The sequence below is a fragment of the Vanessa atalanta genome, chromosome 7, assembly GCF_905147765.1.
Source record: "Vanessa atalanta chromosome 7, ilVanAtal1.2, whole genome shotgun sequence".
In the NCBI taxonomy this organism is placed as follows: domain Eukaryota; kingdom Metazoa; phylum Arthropoda; class Insecta; order Lepidoptera; family Nymphalidae; genus Vanessa; species Vanessa atalanta.
Genome location: NC_061877.1, coordinates 1,643,527 through 1,658,524, shown reverse-complemented (window position 1 = coordinate 1,658,524; position 14,998 = coordinate 1,643,527). Strand labels below are relative to the sequence as shown.

The 14,998-nt window shown below is 32.1% G+C and overlaps 1 protein-coding gene across 1 annotated transcript in view; it reads right to left on the bottom strand.

Moving 5' to 3' along the window:
• The window catches only part of LOC125065090 (aminopeptidase N), a 32,519-nt gene extending 17,924 nt beyond the window's left edge, over nt 1–14,595 (bottom strand). Inside the window, exon 1 of the mRNA XM_047672516.1 lies at nt 14,449–14,595. The gene's annotated coding sequence lies outside the window, so the exon portion shown is untranslated. The remainder of the gene's footprint in view (nt 1–14,448) is intronic.
• Between the last annotated feature and the right edge of the window lie 403 nt (nt 14,596–14,998).

The following is a 14,998-nucleotide window of genomic DNA, read 5'->3' as shown; positions in this document are numbered from 1 at the left end:
TTATTTATTATATAATAGTTTAAAAAATGTATTATATTTCTTATTTTTAATTATTATGCTTGTGTTTAATTCATATTTTCAATTATTACATTGTGTAATATGATAATGCATGGTGAGACTGTAAGTAGTAGAACTTTTGCGTTGATAATTTTTGAAATGTAATTTTTTATTTTTTATTTTGGATGTGATATTGTATCTACTGCTGGGATAAAGGCCTCCTCTCCCTTTGAGGAGAAGGTTTGGAGCATATTCCGCCACGCTGCTCCAATGCCGGTTGGTGGAATACACATGTGGCTGATTGTGGCAGAATAGTGGCAGAATATTAAATAAAATTATCGATTAAGAAATCCTAAGCTCTTTATTCTTAGTATATACAAGAATAACACGTACTTTTATAATTGTGTCGCTTGTATGCGCTGTTTTTATAATTATCTTATTCTGATATTTCGTAAACAGCTTCAAAAAATGTATTTCTTAACCGTCATAAAACATTTTGTAACATTTTTGTTTTTTTTATTTTTATTTATATATATTTATATTTTGTCCTCGGTTTTAACTGTAAATAATATTTAACAAATTTATTATCTTCTAGACCATAACTATTTCTACCTACATTATGTTCTTATTGTTTTTATTTGATATTACTTAAGTTATTCAATTGTTTTTTTTTTGAAAATTATATGAGAACACGTGCTCAGGATTGTTACACTTGACTATTATATATATACCTTATCTGTTAACTGTCTCCACATGTCTTGGGTACCATATTAAAAAAAAAACGATCAAAAAACTAACGAACGGAAGTGACAGTTAGTATTCATCTTTTTCCATACAAATGTTCAGAAATTATAAAACACTTAACGAAATAATAACCATTCCTTGCACTGTCAATATTCAGCGAACTATATCATCTAAGATGTGACATCCTTTACGATTTAACTTTAATGGCTTATTAATTTCCCAGCACGAACAAGAAAAACCTTGTATGGAAAATTAAAATTTGAATTGCATACGAATTGTATGAGAATATGAACTTTAAATACTTGTTGACTTTAGGCAGGATACGTTTTAGGCAGGATACAGGATGTATAAAACTGGCATAACTTTGTATTTAAAAGATGGAAATGAGTACTTAGGCGGACTTGCACAAAGTTCTACCACCAAGTAAACAAAAATGATTGAATAACCATTTACCGAAATAATTTTGGGCATTTGACTTTCTAACAACAAATACAATAAAAAAATATGTTTTTATTCAATTGCTTTGTATTATGGATCCGTAATACTCTTTATATTAAAGCTTTTTAACAATAAAAACAACTCCAATAGTATATAGAAATAATATAGCAACTATCGCGCTTGATATGATAGCATTCATTGAAGAGTTACGTTTTCCGAAACTCATCTTCAGATTTTTACAACTTAAATGGGACCATTTCGAAATATACCTCTATCGAACAAAAAATAATTTTGCAAATCTATGTACGACGGAGTTACAACCGAACGTACATAAAAATACATAAACATCCAAAACGAAATTCTCCTCCTTTATTTAGGCAGTTAAAATATATATGAGTTACAGGTCGTATAGTAAATTTTAAACGGGAAATGTTTTCATTTCCATTATTATTTTATAATTTTAATAATAATGTTGTGTTACTAATGGAAGTTTGAAAGTAGCATAGGTAACCGAGAAACTACGTTTCCACGTACCCGTTGCCATGGTATGGGCATGTTATGCGGAAGAATGAAGACCATGCTGTGAGGAATTCTTGAGCATTGACGTGGATAGATATATAGGTAGGGGACGACAAAGAAACTGTGGCTGGAAAGAGTGTTACTTTTGAGATTAATTCAGACAGAGAAGTATGAAAGAAGAAGACATGCTGCGCCGACCCCAAATAAAATTAGGATAAGGGCAGGATAATGATGATGATGAGGATGATAATGGTGATGTTATGTTACTAATGCAAACAACATTAGGTATTTAAATAAAGCACGTACTATATACATGGTGCGCAATCCACTCCGCTCTCGATTGAAATCTGTGAAACTAATCAAATGCTATTTCTTTTTCTAAGTTATAAGCTGAAGCGATTACCAGACGTACATATATACAAACTATGTTTTTTTTTATCATGTTACATTCGTCAAGGAAAACAATTACAGCTTACATAAAAAACAAACAAACCCGACTTTGTAGGTACCACCCACTCATCAGTGTTCCAATTTCAAGGGTGATTGAACCATTGTAATTACAAGTGATGTTAAGAATGGTTAATATTTCTTACAGCGCCATTGTCTATGAACGGTGGTGATAACTTACCATCATGTGGACCATTTGCTCGTCCGCCTACCGATATTAAAATATATATATATAATAATAGAGTTATTAATTAACAGTACAACATTGGTGTCTTTAAATCTAGAATTAACAGGTATCTAGGCAAGGATGCTACATCGGAGACCGTGTCGATATTTTGCATCAGGCAAGACAACGGTTAGACGCTAGCCTATTATGGGTAAAAAAACAACAATTACGTACATATTATCAGTTATGCGAGTGGAAAACCACACTTTATATTTGAAAATCTAAAACTGATAATATCATCCTACGTTTTATTAGGATTTGGACAACAATTACCAAAAACATTTTTAAACAAAACGTGATGTTTATTAGGTAATAGAGGATTACATGCGCAACCCGCCTGCCGCTTTTCCGATGAGAAAAAAACATTCACTAGTCAATTAGGTCAGAAAATAGTTACTTCAGGCTGACATTTATTTTCTAGGCTATGTTTATCTTTTCATTTCTCATACGTTTTATTTTATATCAAAGAATTACGATTACAGTTCGTGGTTGAATTGGTTGTAGATCATTGTTCAAATCCGTCTGGTTAGGTAGTGATACCTAACCAGCTATTTTGATTAAAGTATGTTCTTTATGTACTGTAGTTAGATGTGAAGGCTTAGTGAGCCAATGAGTGACTTCAGACACAAGGGACATAACATTTGGTTCCCTATTGGCAGCGAATTGACTGTGTCCGGAATTTCTAAGGACTCTTAGAAGTGACCAGACGGGTTGTGGTGAAACTGCACGAACCCCAAATAAATAGCAGTAGCGCGCTGATGATAATATTTGTCTTCTCTTTCTAACAGCTTGCTTCCTTTATCTGTCACTCTGTTAAATCCATATTAATAAAAATATGCAATTTTGGTTTAAATAATAATTTTATAGAGATATATCAAAGACTTATATCACAGACTAAGGTGGTCTCTTTAAAAACAATGGGTCGTCACACGGCGCAATTATTCGGAAGTAATAATGCCGTGAAGGAAGTCCCATATATATAAAGAATGAAGAGTTCTCATTTCCTGATACGAGAAGTGTTTATATACTTGGAAGGAATATTTTTATATGTGCATTAAACGCACGTATAATGGAATATATTTAATTGCTATTATGCCCAACATCACGTCATTAAAAACAATAATTTAAATTATTAATTACACTTAATACACTTTAACATAAAAAATAACAAATTATATGTACGATAACATAAAAGTTTTACTTGGTGGTAGGGCTTTGTACCTCATTTTACCGCAAAACAACAGTACTTAGTATTATTGTGTTTCGGTTTGAAGGGTGAGTTAGCGAGTATAACAACAAGACAGACATATTAGTTGCAATGTCTGTAACGCATCGGAATATTGAGGATGGTTAATATCGGAGTATTGGACTATTGGAGTTGTTGACCACATCATGGCATATTTGCCCGTCCGACTAAATACTCTTTAATATTTATTTTTAAAATAATTCTCCTTTTATTTTATTCACGTACTAAAACGAATAAAAATACGTAGAGTTTTTTGGCACCATCAAAAATGTGCCCAACTTCACGTAAAACGCTTGCATTGAACTGATTTAAAGTTCCACCCATAAAGTTGACCCATATATACAAACAAATGCAATCAAATAAAAGCTTTTAAAAGGTGAATAGACTATAACGAAATATAAATGAATAAAAAATAGTTTTAAACGTATAGAGTCAACAGGAAAACTTTAAATGAGTATTCCCAAGAATATAAAATATATCTTTGACATATGAATCATTCTATTTTAAATTTATTTTACAAACATGTGTTAAATCAATATCAAATATGACTTTTATTAGATTTAAAATTTATACCAAAATATTTGTATAAACTATAAAATAATTCCAATAGTTTAACACAGCAATCTAGCCGGTTCAGATCTTAACCGACGTATGTATATAAAACCGTGTAAGCGACACTGAATTTTGATGTACTTAATACGTTTTTATACTATATGCTGTGTTTGACGATCTATGAAAAAAACCTAAAGAAATTATATTTTATTGTACACCACAAATATAAAATACAGAAATCTTAGGACTAAACACAAAAAAAAAAACAAAAACAGAAATTAATATTTATTTATTTGCCAGAACATAAAATTCCCGCTTGTGACGTCAATAGTCTTAATTTAAAACGGAGCGCTTCTTATAAAATAATATATAACCTTTTTCGAAACTTGCTGCATCTGGTATAAGTTTCTATATATATGGGTTCAGCAGTTCCCCGTTTAAAGGTTTTATTATTTGATCACCAACAAAATACTCTAGCAAAATATTATAGTGACGCACTTTTATAGTTTAGAACTAAGCGGATGCTGATAATAATATGAATCGATATTCATATGAAACAACGACTTATATCCTCAAATACGGATACCTTGATACGCCTACTTCAGAAAGATTTACCGATTTCATTCGTATTTTTTTTTTTTTTTTCTAATACTTTGTAATGGCTCTTTCGGAATTCAATATCGGTAATTTGAGGAAACTTTAGCGTTTATACGGTTTTAGCAGTTACAGGATATAATTGTTTTTATTATGTTTTTCCAGTTCGAATTGAATATTTTAAGACAGGATTGGATGTCGGGTCAGCAAGTCACAAATATAAATAAATAATCAAAAAAAAAAAACAAATGCATCTACATTTATCCAAAACAAAGACCGCGTGTTACAATATAAATTTAAAACAAAAATCAAGAAAAAAGTGATGTACCTACTATATAGGATTTAATCGACCTGATATTGGCCGTAAAATTTAAATAGGTTCCCTGGCAATGTTATCGCTCTTAGAAATAATAATTTTAAAAACATCACCGTAATATTACGTTGATAAACAATAAATAAAGTCCGACTGTATATCCCGTTCGTTATATAACAATACTGTCACGTATGTAAATAAAACTTTTCATATTGTATACGAATTCAAGGACCGGTCGTAACGAGATATTTTCCTTCGGGACACGAAAGTGATATAACTCGCTCCGCGCTGTCCCTTGTATATGAATACCTAAGTATCTAATTTAATATATTTTGATTGAATTTTCGTATGAATATTTCATATTTAGATACGAGTACGACTCTTTGTATTTCGACCAAGTTAAAAAAATGATTTAATAGTATTCTAAATTTAAAATGATTTAGTATTTTTCTGTTTGCCAAGCCGAGATGCTCGAACTACTATGAAATTGTAAATTTTACTCTACCTACCTATCATCACATATTCTGCCGCGAAACAGCAATATTTTTGTGTTCTGGTTTGAACCAATTTCATAACGAAGACAAGAGACATGACATCGTAGTCTTCAAGATTGGTGACACACTGATGATATAAGAATGGTTAATGTTTCTTACAGCGCCAATGTCTATGGGCGATGTTGACCACTTACCATCAGGTGACGCATTTGACCGTCCGCTTAGTTATTAACCAAATCCTTGCCGAAGAGTCCTAATCTTGAGCTAAAATCGCTAAGTTTTTAAGTGCTTAAATTCTATTTAAAAATAAGAACTTTTACAAATGTCGCCTTACATAACCTTACACATAGATACGCGTCAGAATTGCTTAATATGTACACACCTGCATTATCTTAAAGGATATATTTAGTATAGTATATCGATAGGATGTAGGATGAAATTGAAGTTTGAATGCAAAATTATTACTTTCCGTCTATACCTTAGGAAACCTAGATTATCAAATCTCACGTCTCGCGTTAACCGTCAATCAAGTCAAAAATCAGTCGTCAGAGAATATTGCTCACAAACGCGGTAGTTAGAATCACTAGGTTTAATATGTATTATGAAGATTGATTGAATCAGGATAATTAAACGTGTGAGAAACATAAGATTAATGTCAGTCGTCGGTGGGTTTTGTGATGATATACTTGTCACTGATTTCGGTCACGGAGATGAGCATAACATAACTTTTTTTTGTTATTGTATAGGTTGGCGGACGAGCAAATGGGCCACCTGATAGTAAGTAGTCACACCGCCGATACACAATGGCGCAGTAAGAAATATTAACCATTCCCTACATCGCCAATGCGCCACCAACCTTGGGAACTAAAATGTTATGTCCTTTGCGCCTGTACTTACACTGGCTCGCTCACCCTTAAACCAGAACACAACAATACTGAGTACTGTTGTTTGGCGGTAGAATATCTGATGAGTGGGTGCTTCCTTCCAAGATGGGCTTGCACAAAGTCTCTAATAATTCGATGAGACAACAAATCTAAGATAACGGCGTTGCTTTCCTTCGCCCTTTATCTTAGGCGTCCTGGCCACCGGTGAGTCGCCCCCCTCCCTATACCATGTAGGGAAACGCGTTAAGTATTTTGCCAGAGAAATGAGAAAAAGAAGACTATCCAAGGCTCAGGTGCACACAAACATTTCCAGCTTCCAAACTCCAGTTACTAAGAATATCTTAACAGGAAAACCCTAGTAACTTTTAATTTGTCTGATTTGGCATTTGGACCAATGACCTCGGGTTCTACAACATTAAAACCTAATCACCTGCTATTGAGGCAGTCACTTGGTTGAAGGATGTAGGGTTTACTTTATATGACTAGTTTATTATACTTGTCTATGGACATATATTGCGTCTTAAAATTACTTAATTTATTAGCTGGTCTTGGTTCCACCTGTCAGAAAAAATACTTTTAAGTATATGTATTTGAATAAATTTATGTAAGCAAAAGTCGTATAAAAACGGTTTGCCGATGTTGCAGAACTAAGATAACTATTGTAAGATACAATACGTAATATAACCACTTTTATTTTTGCACACAAACTAAAGCAGGTAATATTTTTCACGTGTATTATATTGACTAAAAGATACACACACACACACATATTTGGCGACGAATAATACAAACTATCTATAGATTCAATAACGATTCCAATTACTAATGTGGCCATGACCGGCCCTTTTATGAAAAATACATTTGTTCAATATTTACAACACTACGAGACGGGTACGAGACGGGTACGAGACGTGATAACACGATATAAAAATAAATATATATTTATTTTAAAATAATTTAGTAAATATATATATTTTTTATTAAATAAGTAGAATTCATTTGAAAAAGAAACGTAAACTTCTTGGTGGTATGTGCAACGGGCTGGCTAGGTAGTTAGGTACCGCCTACCCATCTTATATTCTACCACCAAGCAGTACCACCAATAATACTTAGTATTTTTGTGTTCCAATTTGAAGGGTGAGTGAGCCAGTGTAATTACAGCCACAAGGAGGCACTAGATGTAAGGATGGTTCAAATTTAAGTTTAATTCTTACAACGCTAATGTCTGGTGATCCGCCTACCTATATCATAAAAAATAAGCTTATTACATTTGACTCACTATTTAGTCCGGACACTGTACAAATATCGTGCTTATTTAATATCAACATATAAACAAAATGATTCAACGACCATAATACAGATAAAGACGTTTTATTTTTTTTATTTAACAATATTAAAATTTTTGATGAAATAATACTTTTCTCAAATAATAAAATTTAATAAAATATATCTTTTATCTAACATAAGATCTCAATTACTGTCAATAAAATACGTCACTGTTTAAAAGAGTAGATTATGTTGTATTTACAACTGGTATAAATGGATATCTCAACTAAACCGGATTACCTTAACCAAGAAACGTCCAGCCAGCCAGTAATTAAAAACGCACGTATATGCTTAAATATTAATATTAAATTATATTGATTTGGAAAATTATTATAATAAGAATATTTAAGCCATTTTTAAGATACCCATAGGGTAAAACGGACCTTATAGATATTGAAAAAGAGTAACTACTGAGTTTCTTGCCGGTTCTTCTCGGTAGTATCTACATTCCGAACCGGTGGTAGCTTTACTTTAAATAGTTTGTTAAATGACGATTCAAAAGTGCTTGTAAAAGCCTACTTGAATAAAGTATATCTTGATTACTAAGACTCAACTGTCCGTCCGTCCGCCCGTCTGTCCGTCTGTCACCAGGCTGTATCTCAAGAACCGTGATAGTTAGACACTTGAAATTTTGATATATGATGTTGCTATAATAACAAATCAAATAAATATTTAAGAGGGCCCCCATACAGCAGACATGATTTTTAAGTAATATAAACATTTCTTTCGAATTTATATTTAATACAATCCTGCAACATGACAGTAAAAAAATTATACGAATCTTCTTATCAGAGTCTACTTGAATAAACAAAGTTTGGTAAGATTTTACGAATGAAAACGATTAAAGAGTGACTTTAATAATTCCGTGTGAAATTCTTAAGAGTTCGATGTTATTTAAAATACATAATAATAATATAATGCGCATATAAAAACATCTCAACATGACCAACACAATAGATTGTTCAATACACAGACGCCGTAACAGAGTCGATTGCTCATTGAATCGCAAATTTTGCTCACTATGGCTACGTCGCGCCCCGCTGCCTTATTAACTCGTGGCCTTCTTTTATTTAAGATCTGTTCACACCACGAAATCCTCTTTTCCATTTATCGTTTCTTTTTCTTGGACTTTCATCGAAGTTAAAAGAAAATCCAGTAGTACATACTCTTATCACGAGTCAGAATTGAGAAAATTCATAGAAGAATTACTTAACAAATAGCTAGTCAGACAAGTCCGATTTTTCATTGACCATAATATTTGATTCAGTTTATCTATAACTAACTTCATTCATTATTTTCCAACGTGCAAATAGGCCACATTCGGATGAATAAAGTTGGCGACCTTTGCTTTTTATGTCGCTGGACGTTACGCGTTTACTCGCTAACAAACCAGCGGTCTCGATCTCTTCGGATGTCACCATGGGATTGCTTTCGCATGCTCCCTTGACGCCCCGACGGTAGGGCGATAGGTTTGCAAAAATACTTTGTAATCGTCTTTACGTTAAGTTTGAAGATCAGTGTAGAGGTGGCTTAAGGCAATCATGATTCTATTAGAAAGCTTGTTACATCGCACGGTAGTAAAATAAAATAATGGGTTAGTGAAACGTCCACTACATCTATTGATGCAGTTTAAAATCGACTCGTATGCCGTGACGGCAAGCGGATCGCTCACTTATATTGTCAAACCGCCTCTCGCTGTTACCAAAGTCAAAGTCAAAAATCTTTATTCAATATAGAAGTGTTTACACTTACTTATTGATAATCAAAAATCTACCACCGGCTCGGAATTTAACACCTCGGACCTGAGAAGAACCGGCGAAAGAAACTCAAAGGATATATATATATTTTTATTTTCATGTTACTTGTACAATAATTATCCCTTCTTTAAGCGCGGCGTGTATGCTACTACGTTATTAAGTATTACCAAGCTAATATGAAACATTTATTAATCTATGCTTTTGTTTATTTAAATTCATATTTATTACTTTGTTTCCATTTATTACGATACATTTTATTATAATCCAGCTGGTGGCGGCCATATTTTTGTCGTAGTGAAGATTTATATACGATTTATTTTGTTATAGCACGGTGTTAGATAGCTTTGCAATACATCAACTTCTTTACCGTTCAAGCGATCGCCGTGGCAATTGGATATAACATTATGGACAGGACAACATCTAGTGACTTTTATTATATGATATGTTTATGAAACGAATATTTACTAACAAATAAATTTCGTTTGAAAAATAAGCAATAGCAGTACACTACGTACTGATATAAAAATATGAACCGGTTTATCAAAATATAAAGTCAGTTTTTAACGCGGTCACTACGTTAAGCGAAAAGTTCCACAAAAATCAAATCACAATATATTTTATTCCAATAGGCTCTGACGAGCAATTTTGAATCGAAATTATACAGAATTGTATCAAGTGTACAGCAACCATCAGTCAGTGAATTGTAGCGAGAAGAACCGCCCTGAAACTCAGTAGATACTCTTTGTCACAAAGAATACTTAACTTTTACTTTTATTCAAACGCGTTTCGACTACCACAGTGGACTTGTGACAAATTTATATTTTTTGCGTTTTTATACTCAAATAGAATATATTCTTCTAAAATCTTCGTCAGTATATCCAGATGTTCCATCTATAGCAAAACCAGATCCCGTATGGACCTCAATTACATATACCAATCTGTACTTTAAAATTGCTTTTTACACTAAGTTGCTTTTAACAAAATTTGATACGAAGCAAGCTTGAACCCAGAGAACGGATATAAAGTAGTTGTTCCAACCTTTGAGGGTAAGGGGATAAAGTGTTGTATATGAAAAAATCCACGGATTCAGCTAGTTCTTAATAAATACACGACCTTCAATTTGATTTCATCACAAATGTCAAAGTAAAGCGACCTCTCGAGTAGCGATAACTTTTTTGATCAATCCGTTTGTAAAGGAATTAATCAAAAGATGAAATTACTTCCAATGACTTTTCTCTTCTGTTCGTGTTTTCCTCATATCAAAAAGGAATGCCTCGCAATGTTTTAATGTTTTTCTACATTATTTACATAAGAATTATGAACTTTAAGACTAACAGAACATTAATTTCGTTAGAAGGAATAAAATTAATTAAATAGAAAGTTGAGTAGATAATAATTAATATTATATAAAAAAAAAAACAACTACAAAGAGGTTGTAATAGAGACCGATAAAAAATATACTTTAAAAATGACGTCATACGTCATGAATTACATGTTCTTTATTTTTGAAATCTAAAAATTTAAAACCTTAATACGTTGCTTATTTTGCATAATTTTTGGTAACGTGCCATGAGAATTTGCTAATGTGACAAATTACACGACTACATACATATATAACAATATATTAGTAATAAAAAAATTAACTACTAATACACTGTACAATTATTTTGCAGGTCATCTGTCAAGTCTAGCGACCATCTCATCCAATTTTAAATATATTTCATATTTGAAATTGGAACGATAAACACAAATCATTTCTTATATTTCGTTTTTTTTTCTTTAATAAATTATTATTTAAGCCTTACTTCTTATTTAAGCTTCGAAAAAACGTTTACGAAGTTTTTACATATTTATTAACGTTGAATGCGAACCGCGCTTGTAGAACAGTACGGAATTAGATCCATACAATAAACAAACACTAGTGGAGATAAAACAGATTAGTAATAAAAACAAAATCGTTTTCAAAAACACATCTAAGGCTTAAAGAAAAAAAAGAAACAATAAGTTTTTTTACAGTGTTACTATTATCATTTAAACTACGAGTACCAATGTGTGACTGCCTCGTTGGTCTTGTGACTATATATAGGACCTAAGATAGGAGGTTCAGTTTTAAAACCCCTGATCGGGCCGATAAAATGTTGTTGGATTTTTCCATCGATAAGTTCTCAGTAACAGCCCGGAGTCTGGATGTTGGTATACACCCGTGACTAGGAAAGCCGTTGCTTCTGCGCCTGAACTCTTTTCGAACTTATCGGATCTGCAGTCTCATCGGATTATAAGAGTAGGTAATAATGACGCAGCCGTGTGTGCACCTTGAAATTTACCCCCCAACCCCTCCCCCTGCCGAAATTAGTCAGGACAACATAACCCTATGTCTATTTCTAGTAGTGCTAAAGGATTTATATGTCTAACTAATGATCATTATTTTAATTCAACTAAGTACTTAGAATCGTGTCTAAATTAAGCATTAATGAGAATTAAAACTATCCTTAAGTTCATATCAAATATTTTAACTCATTTTTACATAGATTACTAGCGACTCGCCTCGGCTTCGTACGAGTGTAACTTATTAATTATGAATACGATAAGTTAACAAGAAAATATTAGAAGATATATTTATTTTATAACGTTTATTGATTTATTAGTTTATATATAACTGGCAAGGTCACAATTTTATTGTTACAGTCAGTAAGTTTTCCACCCGTTTCGCAGCGTACGATTTTTTTGTTTGGAATTAGTTATATCTCCTAAATTATTTATTCGAATTATATAGTTTAAAAGACAACTTTAACCAATATTAAATGTACCAGATTTTACTCATGTACCCCAAATATAAAGACTTTTCTTGAAGTCGTTTTAAGAGTTACAATTTTCCAGTACATTGTTTGGATGTACAGCCTAAGGTTTAGTCACCGTTAACCATTTATTATCAAATAAACGATTGAAATATTTAAAAAAATGAATGCACATTTTCAAAGACTTTTAAAGCTAGTTGAAATACTGAATTGTGATCTTACATAACTGTTTCTTCAATTACACTTGAAATAATATTTGATATAATATAATATTTAGAAATACAGATTAAAAAAAAATAAACCTATAAAATGTCTGTTCATTGAACCAATAAATCATACATAAATGACAATAAATTGTATAAATATAATTGTGTACTACTGATGTAATTGTAATCATATATTTTATTTTAATTAATTTCAGGAAAGCTTTCTTTGAGCCACTAATGCACTGTTTGTAAGATACGCCACAAAAAATATTATACAAGATGTTATATCTCATGTCCCTACAATTATATTGGTTCATTGACACTGCAAACCGAAACCCAACATTACTAGAAACTTCTGCTTAACAGTAGAATAATTGGAGACTAGGTGGAACACGCCCAGATGAACCAACATAAAGGTCTGCTATGAATTGTTCACTGGTAAAATAAACATATCCGTGTTCCATAAACAACTTTTAATTGCTATTAATAAATTTGAATCTACGACAAAGTTTCTTTAACAGAGTAATATATAAATAAAAGAGCCACAGATATACTTAGTAAAAAATAAGTATAAATCCTGATTTTATCTATAAGATACGCAGAATGGCTAATAAATAACAACGGTATCGCTCATTTAAAATAAGGGGCCTAGTGCATCCCCTCACGTGACCCCTTTGTAGAATATTTCACGGAGCTATCCTATTGTTACACTAAAGGGCTCTTCTCCCCTACGAAACGTGAGGCGTACAAAGGGCTCAGTGTAACCAAAGTTTAGTATTATTATATTGAGGCAATAGAAAACCAACCAGTGCTCACATTGTCGAACGCTTCGCTTTGAATTAATACGTTACGCAAGGGTGACAGCTTAGATGAGCTGGTAATGCCGTTTATTCAGTGAAATGATTTATTTTCAAATGTTCTGTTAAAATAGTCGTATAGTTTACTAAGTAGTTTTGAACGTTGTTGTTTAAATAATTATTTGATACCAACGATCTTTCAAAAAAGGCGGGTGATTGTACACATTATATTAATATTTAAAAAAAACTATGTTGGTAATCTTATTTACGTGATTTTTGCCACTTTTATTTAAATAATCAGTATTAATGAGTAATCTCGGAAAGTATAGATCCAATCCTAAAAAAAGATCACTAGTAAAAAGGTTCATTATATTTGAGGGATAGGATACAATATACATTTATATCATATAATACAATTCTTTATTAATAAATTGCTCCCGTGCGAAGCCAGGGCGGGTCGCTAGTGTTTAAACAAAATAAACAACAATAATAGCCTTCTTCGTATAGAATACATTTAAGGCATTCAAAATTAAGTGCATAAAAATTCATTGCCATAAGGTAAACAATCAAAGTAAAACGTTCGTTTATGTAAACAAATTGGAAGTTACAACCGCAATAACAACTTCACGGTCAAAGAACAAGTTCACATTTCGATCAGACATCACATCTCGTAAAAAGTGTTTTTTTTTAATTGTTTTATTTTTTTATTTATAGCAACACCCTATATAATAAGATTTTTGAAGCTTTTATTATACATACTTAATAGTATTTTAATTGCCCTTTTGTTTATTGACATCTTTAGTATGCTTCTTGAATATTTTATTTTTACGATAAAATGTATTTTCTAAATTCAACTTTCAATAAATTAATATGTTTTCGACGCAACAGTTAACGAATTTAAATATTTAAAAAAAGAACTTAATTATATTTATATTTGTTTACATCTAGTCAATAACGGATCGAAAAATCATAAGAAATATTCTTTAAAAGAAAGCTTATCAAGTTAAAGTGGTCAAACGCTTATCTTCATTCGCGTTCGAGATGTGAAAACGCTTCGTTATTTTCCCACGAACAATTAAACGACAATTTATTTAAAAACAAAAAAAAAATTACCTGTAATTCTCACGGTATCCATTGTGTCCCTTGATTGATGTGTAAATCGTTTTAGTACGAAAGGCGGGAATTGTGTGTAACGAGACAGACGTCCGAATCGCGCCGCGGTCGAATCGCGACTGCCTTGTGCCACCCAAGTTCCAACCTCGGTGGAATGGGAAGATGAGGGATACTTGACATGGGATATAAGAGTTTTGATAGATACGCAATCGACGTTCGACCTCCAATATTCAATTCGGAGATGACATTTTTATTGGCGATGAAACTATGATGTGACTGATGTTTTAGTTAAAAACTAATACATATTCTTAAGTCCGTACAGTTTGATGTTGATTTTGTCATATAATTAAATAAATCAACTTTACTACTTTTATTAAACTTCTTCTAAAACGTTTTTTATTTCTAGGCTAAGACCTCTCGTGTTTTTGAAGAGCCTTGGAACCCACTGCACCAAGCTTCTCTAATGCGGGTTGTTCGATGCACATGAACGATTCTTATCCGTCAAAGGTTTGCTGTCGATGGTTTCATCCACCGCTGAAAGCTAGATGAA